We start from the raw sequence: 14,100 nt of genomic DNA, 5'->3' as shown, positions 1-14,100 counted from the left end.
TAAAGTGATACAGCGATGCAGCTTCAGGTGGTTTTAATTTTTATTTTTCATGCAAATTAGCTTATAAACCATCACATACTTGATACAATTTAATATCAGGTCCCATCCAGAGTCTCAGTGAAATGTTTCTCATGTATTGTTTCAGTGTAAAGGGGGATAAGAGAAGGGTAGACACTGTATTCATTGAGTAGATAAAGTAGGCTGTGCAAAAGTAAGGTGAAATGTAAATCTGGGGAAAGGCAGAGGGGTCTATGCCGTGAACACAAGGGAGCGTACTGAGCTTTCAAACAGCTGCTGTCAAACAGCAGAAAATGTTTTCTCAGAAATGAAAGCCTCTGTGCTTTAAAATTCACCAACATGCTAAATTTAAAAGTTAACGGCCTAGATTAAATTTAGCTCTTTGGAAAAAGGTTAATGGTCTCACTCTGCCCACGAATGTAGCTGCCTTGGTTTACCTCTGAGCAGGAGCATGCATATTTGTTAACTATGTGAGCATGTCTTGTAGAGTGACCACATGTGTGTGTGTGTGTGTGTGTGTGTGTGTGTGTGTGTGTGTGTGGGTTACAGATTTAAAGATGCTATGATTGTTGTTTATAAACAGGATTATAAGCAAGTACAAGTAAATAGACAGCTCAGGTTGAGCGGTTTGGAGACAAAGTTAGAGAGGCAAAGTTGAGCTTGTTTGTACATGTGCAGAGGAAGGATTGTCAAAGGATGTTGAAGATGGAGCTGCCAGGCAGGAGTAAAAGAAGACAACCTCAGAGGAGGTTTGTGAATGAAGGAGGACAGAGGGTTGGTGTGATGTGGGAGGATGCTAGAGATGGGGTGAGATGGAGGCAGATGAAAAATAGTAATTTGTTGGACAAAAGTCAGATTTATTGAAAGTTTCCTCTGACAAGGGAACTTTTGTACCATAATCATAATTCAGCTGACACTATTAGTTTCTATAGCAAACCTTCTACAGCCCGGCAGGAAGTGCAGCTAGGAAACTGTGCACTGAAAGACAAACCACTAAAAGCATAATAAAACAAAATGTTGCATTATGATCATTTTATCTCAAGTTTTTTTTGCCTTGGTAATCACTGGAGATCAACTGAAAGTTAAATTTGATTGACCACACAGCCTGTTTGTCTGCCCAAAGTTAACATGAGAGGGAGAAACAGCAACAAAATGTTTGTTTTATGACAGTAAATCAACCCCATCTTTAAAAATAAACATTTTACTACTACAAGTTTAAATTTAATTCCCCCCTCAAATTGTTTCTCTGTTCCCTTTTAGAAAACAGTTTCAGAATATTGTCAGGAAGCAGGTTATTTATTTCTTTATACATAATCTGTGCAGTGAGAAAATGAACCTGTGAATTTTTGATTTTAAGAATAGTGAATTTGTATGATCTCTGTAACCAGATTTATGGATTATCCTTATGGCCCTTTTTTGTAATATAAAGATTGATGATAGTGAACATGGGCAGCACGGTGGCACGGTGGTTAACACTGTTGCCGCACAGCAAGAAGGTCCTGAGTTCAATTCCACCATCAGGCCGGGGTCTTTCTGTGTGGAGTTTGCATGTTCTCCCCGTGTTTGCGTGAGTTCCCTCCGGGTACTCCGGCTTCCTCCCACCGTCCAAAGACATGCAGCTTGTGGGGATAGGTTAATTGGATAATCCAAATTGCCACAAGGTGTGAGTGAATGTGAGTGTGAATGGTTGTCTGTCCCTGTGTGTTGGCCCTGCGACAGACTGGCGACCTGTCCAGGGTGTACCCCGCCTCTCGCCCTATGACAGCTGGGATAGGCTCCAGCACCCCCCGCGACCCTGAAAAGGATAAGCGGAAGTGAATGGATGGATGGATAGTGAACATTTGTAATATATAGATATATAATAATAATAATCACACCAAGAAACTTATGTTCAAGTACTCTTTCAATTTCCACACCACCTATATGAATCTGCACTTGTGCATTTCTAAGGAAATTCCCAAATAAGATTCATTTAGTTTTACTTAGATTTAGGGATAGTTTGTTCCTGTTAAACCATTTTTTAATTTTGCACATTTCTGAAGTAATTGTATCCAGCAGCTCCTTTAGATAGACACAGCTACTCCCCCTCCACTTTCTTTTGTTCCTTCTATTTACAAAATTCACATCATATCCCTCAGTCCAAAGTCCAGTCCTTTCTCAGCATTGATCCATGTTTCAGAAATTTCAATAATTCCAAATGGATTTGTCAACTCATTTAGATATTCCTTTATATTGTTGAAGTTGGCATACAGACTGCTGCTATTAAAATGGATTATTGATCATTTGTTTTTCGTGTTGATGGTGTGTTTAAACTGTTCATCGGTGAAGTAGCAGCAGTTATTGCTGATGTTGTAGAAGAAATTATTTTCTGGGTCTATATCCTTTTCTAAGTCTAGAACATTATGGTCTGTGTATCGAAATGTTCTCAGTTCCAGATGATCATAAACAGAATTCCAAAGAGTTATATTGATATTGTTGTCAGATGCAGATGAAGTTCTTTTAGACTGTGTTGGAGTCAAATTGTTAAATGCTGTCATTGTGCTACTTAAATTTGTAAGTCTTAGTTCAAACTATAGGATCAAAGACATTCCTTTGTCTCTGACCACCTCTCCAGCCAATTTGTTGGTGGGGGAGGCTGACGTTTTGTTTTTTTTTATTATAGGCACATCTTATCTGAAAGATCTGTTTCTTGTGTGGTAAGCTTCCTGCTTTTATGATCCTTTTGGTGAGCAGGAGGTCACACAAACGCACCCCCATGACACACACACACACATTCTTGCACATGCACACACATACATACATAGTGCCTTATCTTTTAGAACCGGGGGGGGGGGGGGGTTTACAATGGGAGTGGCTTGTGTGTACTGTAAACTGTGTCCTGGAAATAAAAGGCTGCTTATTGAAGACGTTGGGTTGGAGAGAGAGGTGATAATTAAGTTTGCTCAAATGTAATTAATACTTTCATTTTTCTAAAAATACCTCAAAACACAATTGTATGGAAGTAATAAAACACAAACAAATCAGTAAAATATGTATTTTACAAAATTGTGCTAGATAACATTCTGCAGTATTGCACAAACTCTTTCCAATGACAAGTAAAATAAACTATTTTGACCACTTTTTTCCATTTGACTGCATAAAAATGAACATTTACAACACATCTGCTATATCCTGAACATTTAACACATCTACACAGGCATTTGAAGAAGGATCTTGAACTGTCACATGAACTGTTAATTTAGACTTCATCATTATGCAATGCGCCTTCCTTCTCAGCTCATCCTTAAGATTTTCAGTGATCTCTCTTTTCATTTTTAGATGTTCATAAAGTTCATCTATGAGATCTTGTTTATGAACAAGTTTGAAATTCTGCTTTTTGACCTTTTCTTCCAACCAAAATATTTGTAGTGTCAGACTTCCTGTCGTCTTTGCTTGATACTCAAGATTTTGTAAATGTTTCTTGAGATTTGTGTTTTCTGTTTTCTTAATTTGTTTATCTCAGCAGCAATGCTGCTGTTCTCCTTAAGGAGATTTTCTTTTTCTTGAAAGTCACGGCCCATCCTCTTAATTGTGCTAACCTGCTCCTGCATTTTAGCCTCCAGAGATTCGACCTGTGACTGCTTTTCATCCAGTGCATGTCTTACCGACCCCTCTCACCTAAACTGGGAGAGCTAAGATAACATAAAAACCCAAAACATGAACCCTAACATGGACACAAAAATACCTAGAGCACAGAACCTGGAAACATGACACAAAGGACAACAGATGACCTGACAATAACACACTGAAAACAGAGGACTTAAATACACAGGAGGTGATTAGGGGAAGTGGGAACACATGGAGGAACAGCTGACTGACATGAGCCTAATGACAGGACAAGGGAAGTGAAACTAAATACAATGAACAAAGAACACACGACTCCTTTAAAATAAAACCGGAAACATGAGACAGACATGATAATACAAACTTGATAACATAAGACACGCAGCATGAAACACAAAGGGTGAGGGAAACTTAAATACAGGGGAAGAAAACACAAGGAGTCTAATAACCAAATAAACTTCACTAATCTAATGAACTTAAACATAAACAATATCCAAATAAGCTAAAACTTAAAACGCTGGGTCAACAGACCCAGGAACATGACAATTTCTCTTTTCAGCTCAAATGAGTTCTGTCTTGCGAAATATTTCCCTATAATCTCTTTTTTTCAGTTTTCAATTTTCTTTCTTCCTTTCTTTTTTTAAGGTCATAATTCTCAGTCAACAGATGTTCTATTTTGTTTTTCTAATATCTCATCCTTTTTTGATGTTTTATGACTAGCTCCTGTGTCGGAACCATATCAGGGGGTGGCTCTGACACAGGAGAATCAAGTTCCTCAGTTTGAGGAACTTGATTCTCCAGCTGCAGAAGTTCACCAGAGGTCTGAAAATTGTCTACATCTATTTTTTTTTTTAATATCGCATCCTCTTTTGGTTTTATGATTAGCTCCTGCTTCAGAACAACATCACTGGGTGGTTCCGACACAGGAGAATCAAGGTCCTCAGGTTGAGGAGCAAGATATTTGTGTTCTCTGGCTTTAACTTGTTTATCTCAGCAGAAATGTTATCTCAAGAAATGTTTACACAGGAGACACAGGAGAATCAAGTTCCTGAGGTTGAGCTAATATTTTTCTTCCTCCTCCCTTCTCATCTGGTCCTTGAGATTCTCAATAATCTCTCTTTTCATTTTTAGATGTTCCATAAGTTCATCTATGAGATCTTGGTTATGAACAATTTTGAATTTTTTTTTTTTTGGCTTTTTCTTCCAGCCTAAATATTTTTTTTTATAATTTCATTTTTAATTTTCAAAATGTAACACAGAACCCCCCGCCCCCCCCAAAAAAAAGCAAACAGGCTCAGATGTGTTACAGAAAAAACAGTTAATTCAAATAAACTTGCACTTGCACAGGGAGCACGTCCACATTGCCCCAGAAGCAGTCAAGGACGTCCATGTTGTCCACGTCACCACCACAGCAGCCGGGCATGTCCACGTCGTCCACATCTCTGTCAGGGCGGGCGGGCGAGCACCTCTACATCGCCTCGACCTTACCACTCTTTGACTGCCTCCTTCCTACCTGGATTATGGTGAGAGAATGATGAGGCCACCGCTTCATGATTTCAGCCTGGCCAGAGCTTCATATGAACATTTTGACTATGATGATGTGAATAATGTGTCTTCTGAAGGTTTTCATAGTTCTGTTTTCAGTCTAGGGAAAAGTCTAAATAAGTCTGGGGTGGCTGAGACAGCCACATTACATGATGACATTGTATTCTAGTATCATATATACAATTTTACAACGGAGGCCTTATAACAGATATCGTACTGTTCTCTTCCAAGATGGATGCCAATAACCACTTGTAACCTTTCAAAACAAACTGTCTAATTTCACTGCAGTGACAGTAGGTAAAAAATTGGATGGACATTACTGTTCTACTGAAATAAAAAGAAACAGTAAAGTAATGTAATTAATAATTTTAATTGTAATTTTCTGTGTTTTGTCAAATCCATCATGGCATACAAATTAGACCTTTTGAAAAATGTTACAAGTAAGCATCCTGGAAGGGAACAATACAAAGCATTTTGTTTAACCCTCTGGGCTCTAATGCTGGCTATTTGTGTCCACTTTCTTATTTTGGGCCATTTTCAATGCGTTAATGCGTATGGAATGAAACGTCCCAAGGGTCTAGATTTTTTTTCTGATTTTTTTTTTTAAATTTTCAGTTTCAAATTAAATACACGAATAATATATACTTTACTGACAGGTGGAGGCCAAGCAGCTGATGGCAAAGAACATAAAAGAATATTTAGAGAAGGGAAAAGGATGGGGATCCCAGTACTGAGGAGAGACTGCTCTACAATCTCATGTGCCCACTGGTATCAAACCAGGGCTCGACCTGTGTGCACTTCACTGCACTAGCAGCCAGAGATCAACAAAACAACCCAGAACTACCTCCCCAGCTCCCCAGTTGCAGCAGACAAAGCTTTTGTTGTCTGTCTTTGGCTTCACCAAAACTACCATTGCGATATCCTACATGCCAAAGCAAAGGAGGAATGTGCTTCTTTTAAGCACAACACACAGGGTTACAAAGTTAACATTTTTTTTTATTCCTTTGATTAAAGGATTATCCACCTCATTGAGGAACCAAACAAAAAATGAGTTTTTGCTTCAGACAGGAGCTGCTGTTTGCTTCCCAACTTGACCTGGCAGGACATCAGTGTTTTGGAGGCCGTGAACGCAGCCCTGAGGCCCATTGCTGATTTCACTGACATTTTATCCGCAGAAAACTATATGACTGTTTCTTTAATCTTCCCCCTTCTTCATGTTTCAGGTGAAAAATGAAGGAGGAGAAGAAACAGTAAAACCGTCACCAAAGAAGAAACCTCATTCTTTGGGCAGCCTTTTGGGGAGAGTGAGGCCTCCAACCTGCCGCACACTGGAGGAGAAGGCACAGACAGAAATGGAATGTTACCTCAGTGAGGAGATCGTAGATCCACTGGCTTGGTGGGAAAATGAACGAAAAACGTTTCCCGTTGATGTCACACATGGCACAGAAATATCTGTGTATCCCAGCCACAAGCACACCATCAGAATGGATCTTCAGCACTGCTGGTAATTTTCAATCATCTGGGCACACAAATAAAACTGGCAAGGTAAACAATATATAGGAATATAGGAAATATTTACTTTCCTTTGTTCATTTGAGTATTACAATAAAAAGTCCATAGGAGAGATGGTATCTGATTAAACAAGGGTTACAAGATGATAATAAAATGCAAAGATTGGTGACAACACTTGGAACCATAAGGCAACAGATTAAAAAAAAAAAAAACTGTGGGAAATAAACTAGGCTCTGCCTACAGAAGAGGATTAGGGCCACTGGAAAAAAAAAATCTGAGAAAAAAGTCAGAATTCCTAGATTAAAGTCAGAATTCTGATTTTTTTCTCAGAATTCTGATTTTTTTTCATCAAAATTATTTTTTTTCAGAATTCTGAGAAAAGTCAGAATTCTGACTTTAATCTGACGTGCCCACTCTTTTTTCCCCCACTTGAAATGTTTTCTTTTTGTAAAAGTGTTTTGTTATATTCCTTATTTATTTTTAAGTAGTTGTTAATAAGTATTCTGAGGGAAAGACACTGTTTTGATAGAGCTGTACATTATTTTTTTTTAAAGTAAAACCAAACATATTTGGTTTTACTTTAAAACCAAATATGTTCCCTAAAACGGTGGACAAAGCTACAGACCCATGACACCCTTACCAATTTAGCAAGCAGCTAATGAGCACCACTCCTTATGCAGCTAATACGAGTACAGGTAATGTTTGTCGCGCGCTTCACAACACGCGGCGGTTAAGCTAACCCAGACGTTCCCAAAGTGTGGGGCCCCCATTGCAAGGGGGGCGCGGCATGAAAAGGGGAAAAAAAAAACCAACAACGCTTGGACACTGCTAGCACGGGGCGCCCACACAAACGCAAAGCAGGAGATGAAGCATAGCTGAATATGTTTCCAAACCAACTTCATTCTAAGCCAAAGACTAGAAAATATGGTGAAGCACATCTTCCCTTTGGTTTTACCTGCACAAGTGCCAAGGTAGGTCTCCCTGCAGGATTGGTTTTCCCTTTGTCGCGAGCAGCGCTGGGCTGTTTAAATCACGGACAAACAGTATCCCACATTCTTGATTTGTAGTTCACAAACACTTGTTGTAATGACTAACTACTCCTGACATTTTGGAGATGCTAGCTCTTTATACATTAAAGTTACAGTGGGATACAAATAATATCAGGCTGATCCTGCCACAATTTGTTCCCCCGGTTCAAATCACGGACAAACAGCATCCAACAGTTGTTTATGTTTTTGAACCCATTTTGCAGAGGGATTTTTTGAAAAATGTATTGATAGCAATGTTGAATATTATTACACAGGAAAAAAAAACAACTACATGTAAAATAATTACACCGTGACGCCTCTGCCTTTCTAAATGGAGGGACAGTAACTGCGTGTATATGTAAGCGTGTAAAACCTGCAGATAGTCAGATTAACAGTATTTCGTCTCTATCTGCCATTCTGCGATTCATCTCATGTAAACAATAAGGTGGCGCACAGCGTGACGTGAAAAAAGGCACATACCTTTGACGTTGCATGACGAACTCTGTATTCCTCGTCCACACGTAAACGCAAAAAAGGAGTTTTAAAAAAATCTCCATTCTCGGTGATTCGAAACGCCGTTTATGTGTGGACGAAACAGCTGCGTTTTCAAAAATACCCGTGTAGGTGTGGACATAGCGTAAAAGACTTTATTAGTTTATTTTCTTACTACCTGTAATTTATTGCAGATTACTTGTATTTGCTTAATTGTTTACTAAATGTTTGAGGTGTGAAATAAACCGCAATGGAGCAAAATATGGGTGTGTGTGGTTGGAGGATGTGTTCTTGCGTGCGTGCGCGCGCGCGCGAGGGGAGGGCGCGAACATTTTTCTTGTAAAACAAGGGGGGCCACGGTGCAGTTAACACATAATGCAACTGAGCAGTCAGTTGACAAACCACTCACACAAAAGACCAAAATATCTTAGGAGCGCCTCAGAATTAAGCTAAATGCGACATTACTGCTCCCACTAGAAAAAAAATTCAAATGAAAAAGCGCCAATTCTTTCACAACAGATAAAACAGCGCGAGCAAATAAACCAACGGCACTTATTTAACATTAACGTCAGATGGTGACACTCTAGACATTAAACTACATTTGGCTGAGATTTGGACAATATTCATACAGAAAAAAAAGGCTTACCAAAAAAAAAAAGTAGTGGCGGACGACTCAACTTGACTTATGGCTGCCTTCCTCAATCTCAGATCCAAAGCGCGCGAGACAAAATCACGTGCGGTGTCGCGAGATTTAAAATTGCTAGTCGCGATGTCCCGTTTAATGACTGTAGAAAACAGTTTGGATTTGTCACTACCCGATACCGTACCTGTAAGGATTCTAAGGCTGCTGCATTTTAAATGAATAAGGGAAATCCAACTGATGATTTGGGGAGTCCTGAAACTAGAACGTTGCAATAAACTAACCTCCTGGATGTGAATGCATAGTCCAATTTCTCACAGTCAGTTTGAGATGGGGATTTTCTAACATTATATTTTCTAAGTTACAGAAATCAGTTTTGGTAAACTTATTGATGTGGTTATCTGGTCGTTTTTCTTCTGATTCCTTAGCAAGTTATTTTTGCCCAAAGAAATACGGCTCACTATATATTTTCTCTTTTTTTTCAAACCTCCATCCAGCCATCCATTCGCTTCAGCTTATCCTTTTCAGCGTTCTGGGGGGCGCTGGAGCCTATTCCATCTGTCATAGGGCGAGAGGCGGGGTACACCCTGGACAGGTCGCCAGTCTGTCACAGGGCCAACACACAGGGACAGACAACCAATCTGCAGCTTAGAAACATCTTCAGGTTTAAAAGACATATATAGCTGGATGTCGTCTGCATAGCAGTGGTAGCGAATGTCCTCAAACGGGCTCAAAATATGCTGGAGAGGAAGTAGATATTTTAAAAAACAATAAGGCCCCCAAGACATAAAGCGAAAAATAGAGCAATCTACTAATAGTATTTCCTACATGAAAACTCTGTACAGAGAGGGTGGTAATGCACGTATTCGCTGGCGAGAATCCAAATAGCATTCTGGGTATTTCACACATAGTATTGCACATTTTGACATTTAGAATATTTTACCTAATATTGCACCTGTTTCTCAAATCAGTTTCAGTAAGCATATCGTACATTAAACAGACAGTGATTTATCCCATTGTACATTCGAAGTGAGGTGAGGTAGTGTTGTATTATTTCACACGTCCAGTGTTTTGTTTTGCCATCAGTCTGACTGTGGCGGGGAAGAAGCTGTTGAAAAACCTTGTTCTGTGTGTCATGATCCGGTCCGCTCTGTTGTGTCTCAGATTGTACAGTTTTTGTGTCTCAGCAGAGAGTGAGCTGGATGGTGAGTCCCAGATAATTCCCTCTGCTCTTTTTCAGTAGCATTGTACATACAGATTACATGGAAGGAAGTTTTGTCCCTATGATCTCTCTGCAGTCTTTATGACTCTTTTCAGAGCCTTCCTCTCTGCCTGTGTGATGTTCCCATACCAGACAGTGATGCCTGCAGTGAGGATCAGTCCTCTGTAAAATAATAAATAAATAAAAAAAATCATCCCTACCTTCAATATGATGGTGATGGGGTCATCCTCTGACAGCATGTTGTGCCTCAGGTAGACTTGGCCCTATATAACAGTAATATTAGTTCTGCTTTTCTTTTCATGAGTGGAGCTGGACACAAAGAGCAGAGCACGAGCGTGATTAGTGTCATGTTCTTGTTCTTTTGCATGTTCACCCTAAAACTGTGTGAGGTCTCTCTGCATACTCAGACTTCCTCCCACAGTCCAAAAACTTAATTAGTGATAATAAACTGGTCAAAGGTGTGAATGGTTTTCTCTGCTGATCTGGGAATCTGAGCAGAGCTCACCCGATGACAGCTGGCTCCAACACAACCCCAAACTGGACAATGAGTCAGAAATTAGATGGATCCACTAATATAAGACTAAAAGCTTAAGCTTCTGCCCCCCAAAGGTAAATGTAAATATAACAATACACTCTACTTCTTGCATATTCTTAAAAGAAAACCAAACAATATACTCGAAAGTATAAGACTAAAGTATTTGCTATATTAGAAGAGTAGAGTTTGCTACACCCTTCACAGAAAAGTGCAAACCAGACTGAACCATAACAAAAGTTGGAGAACTGAGTGCAGAACTGAGGAAGGGTACAAAGGTCATTCAGTGTCAGCTCATCAAATGTCTCCCACCTGACCATGTGAGATTTTCTTGAAAAGTGACACTACAGCCAGATAAAAAGAGTTGTTCCTTTCATATTAAAGCTTTAATCTCTATAAAACAATTCACATGAATTAAACTGTTAATTTGAAATCATAATTAAACAATATCATGGACATTATGTACGAGAATTTGTAAACAAAGTGTCAGTCCTCTAAATCATTCTGAGAACCCAGCTCAAGTACTTTTCTAGATAACCGAATATTAATACAATAATAGAAAACACTTGAAATGGAAAAAACGAATGAAAATAGGGGCCTGAAATTTTGCACAATTCCTAGTAATTAGTGCATGAAGTGATGGATGAACAGCTGCTGATGGAAATGTTGTTACATTACCTGGTAACTGAGACTCCAACTGCACCCTTCCTGTCCTCCTCCACAATGATTCAGTACTTGGACAGCTGTTCTTGGATCAGAATGACTTTCTCCTGACCTTTTACAATGAAATAAACCACTGTGGAGAAAAAGACAAGGGGCACGGATCAATTCAACTGGATGACCTGATGGCAAGTCATTTTCTTTTACTTAATTACTTTCAGAGTGTGTAAAGGCAGTTATAACTCTTTACCCCTTGAAACTCTTTTCAGTAATGAGCCGTTTCTGTCATATTTCAGACCTGCTTATAGTACAAATTTTCTGAGTGTGCACCAAAAATTAGTGAGGGTGATCACTGCCTGTACGGAGTTTGAAAGCGTTCAAATGAGAGTGCTATGGTTACGTGCCTGGATGCAGGGGACATTCGTTGAGATTTGAAAACTCGATGGGCGAAGAATGCATCAGCGCAAATGAATGAAGAGGGTCAGTTTATCAGCAAATGAAGCTTAAAAATCACAAAAGCTGAATTATTTTTTGGCACTTATTGGCTTACTGAGCTTTTCTGGAGAGGTTTGAAATTTGTGGATTTGATATATATGTGATATAAATTTAATATAAATATGTCTGCGGCAGCACGGTGGAACTGTTGCCGCAAGGCAAGAAGGTCCTGAGTTCAGGCCGGGGTCTTTCTGTGTGGAGTTTGCATGTTCTCCCCGTGTTTGCGTGGGTTCCCTCTGGGTACTCCGGCTTCCTCCCACCGTCCAAAGACATGCAACTTGTGGGGATAGGTTAATTGTATAATCCAAATTGCCACTAGGTGTGAATGTGCGAGTGAATGTGAGTGCGAATGGTTGTCTGTCCCTGTGTGTTGGCCCTGCGACAGACTGGCGACCTGTCAGGGGTGTACCCCGCCTCCTGCCCTATGACAGATGGGATAGGCTCCAGCGCCCCCCGGAACACTGATAAGGATAAGCGGAAGCGAATGGATGGATGGATAAATATGTCTGCATCACAAAACAGGAGCAGGGGAGGGGAAAAAAAAGATACCTTCCGATGGCCAGAGCATTGCGAATCATCCTCTGACTGCTGCAGGTGTACTCCATGTCCACTGTGATGTGCGCAGAGTAGGTCTTTGGGAAGAGACAGATGATTATGAGGTATATCTCATCATCTTTAAAGTAAGGTATTGGAGGTGTAGGCACTCAAATATAATTAACAAATAATAATTAACAATTAAGTGCTAAGTGAGTCTATAGATGCCTGAGTGAGACATCTTCCCTCTGTATTTAATGTGCGACTGTCTATCCAAAGTGCAGAGAATTAATGTGCAATGATACGTATATATAAAAAACTCATTTAAAGCTGTGTATTTGATTACTCAAAAACTTTATTCAACTTTAATTAAACCACAGTAAACAATGGTTCATATTTAACAGCAGAAACACATGCTACTCTCACCTCATGGGGAGAGACCGTTCTGGTCACATTGAAGCTTTCTTCCACGTATGGCAACGTAGATATTGACGTATCTCCATTCTTTTTAAAAAAAATTTCCTCTTTTGAGACAAACAAAACAACTTGTTGTGCATGTCTGCAGTGTTAAAGTCAGTGATGATGGATGCACACAGTGACTTACTTGAGGTACCACATTGGATCAGCATCACTTGTGATTTTCTCATTTGCCTTCATAATTTTTTTGATCTAGAAGCAGAACAAATGAGACATCGATGCTCAAAATCCAAGTGTACACGAAAAAGCAGCAACAGACAAAGACATGCTCGTGTTTTACCTCTACATTAATGAAATAGTTGAATGAGTCAATGTGCTGCTTTACCAAACCTTTCACCTGCAAAACACACAACATGATATACATGTTTACTCTCCCAAATAATATTACTCACACAGATGTAGACTGTTCTGTCATCATCACACAGGAAGATACTTTGATATTTGATGACCAAAAAAAAGTAATTTAAAGAAGGTCCATGACCTAAAGCTTTAACAGGGTAAAAGAACAAGACACATTGTACAGGGTATATTTGGTCATTATGGCAATATTTCATTATATCATGGCCATACTGGACTCTAATGTTTCATTTTTTACTAAACTGGTGTGCTTTTAGTGGAGTTTCTTGATTTATTGGGCAACTTCTACGAAAATGCCGTCCCGCTATAAAACATCAATGGATCGACTACTGATCGACGACTGATTAATGCAAATATCAAGTTAATTATATTGCAGCATGGCAGCAACTGAGTGCATTTAGACATATAGACATGAGGAAGAAGGGTGACTTTGAGCGCTGCATGGTTGTTGGTGCCAGACAAGCTAGTCTGAGTATTTCACAAACTGCTGATATATTAAGATTTTCCTAACAACAATGTATCTGTATCAATTTACAGAGAAAGGTCTGAAAAAAAGAGAAAATATATAGTGATCCGTATTTCTTTGGGCAAAAATAACTTGCTAAGGAATCAGAACAAAAACGACCAGATAACCACATCAATAAGTTTACCAAAACTGATTTCTGTAACTTAGAAAATATAATGTTAGAAAATCCCTATCTCAAACTGACTGTGAGAAATTGGACTATGCATTCACATCCAGGAGGTTAGTTTATTGCAACGTTCTAGTTTCAGGACTCCCCAAATCATCAGTTGGATTTCCCTTATTCATTTAAAATGCAGCAGCATCCTTACAGGTACGGTATGGGGTAGTGACAAATCCAAACTGTTTTCTACAGTCATTAAACGGGACATCGCGACTAGCAATTTTAAATCTCGCGACACCGCACGTGATTTTGTCTCGCGCGCTTTGGATCTGAGACTGAGGAAGGCAGCAATAAGTCAA

The 14,100-nt window shown here is 39.4% G+C and overlaps 1 long non-coding RNA gene across 1 annotated transcript; it reads right to left on the bottom strand.

The window, feature by feature from the left end:
* Positions 1 to 249: 249 nt before the first annotated feature.
* On the bottom strand, positions 250 to 13,874 carry LOC146515717 (uncharacterized). The gene is made up of 8 exons (XR_014874895.1): positions 13,039 to 13,874; positions 12,708 to 12,950; positions 12,297 to 12,379; positions 11,271 to 11,388; positions 8,845 to 10,369; positions 6,531 to 6,685; positions 3,615 to 5,134; positions 250 to 3,318 (listed from the first exon to the last, which is right to left on the bottom strand). It is a non-coding gene; the product is annotated as an uncharacterized LOC146515717 (long non-coding RNA).
* Between the last annotated feature and the right edge of the window lie 226 nt (positions 13,875 to 14,100).

Source organism: Neolamprologus multifasciatus, chromosome 7, assembly GCF_963576455.1.
Source record: "Neolamprologus multifasciatus chromosome 7, fNeoMul1.2, whole genome shotgun sequence".
NCBI lineage: Eukaryota > Metazoa > Chordata > Actinopteri > Cichliformes > Cichlidae > Neolamprologus > Neolamprologus multifasciatus.
Note: the sequence above shows the minus strand (reverse complement) of the source record. Positions and strands in the feature narration are given on the sequence as shown.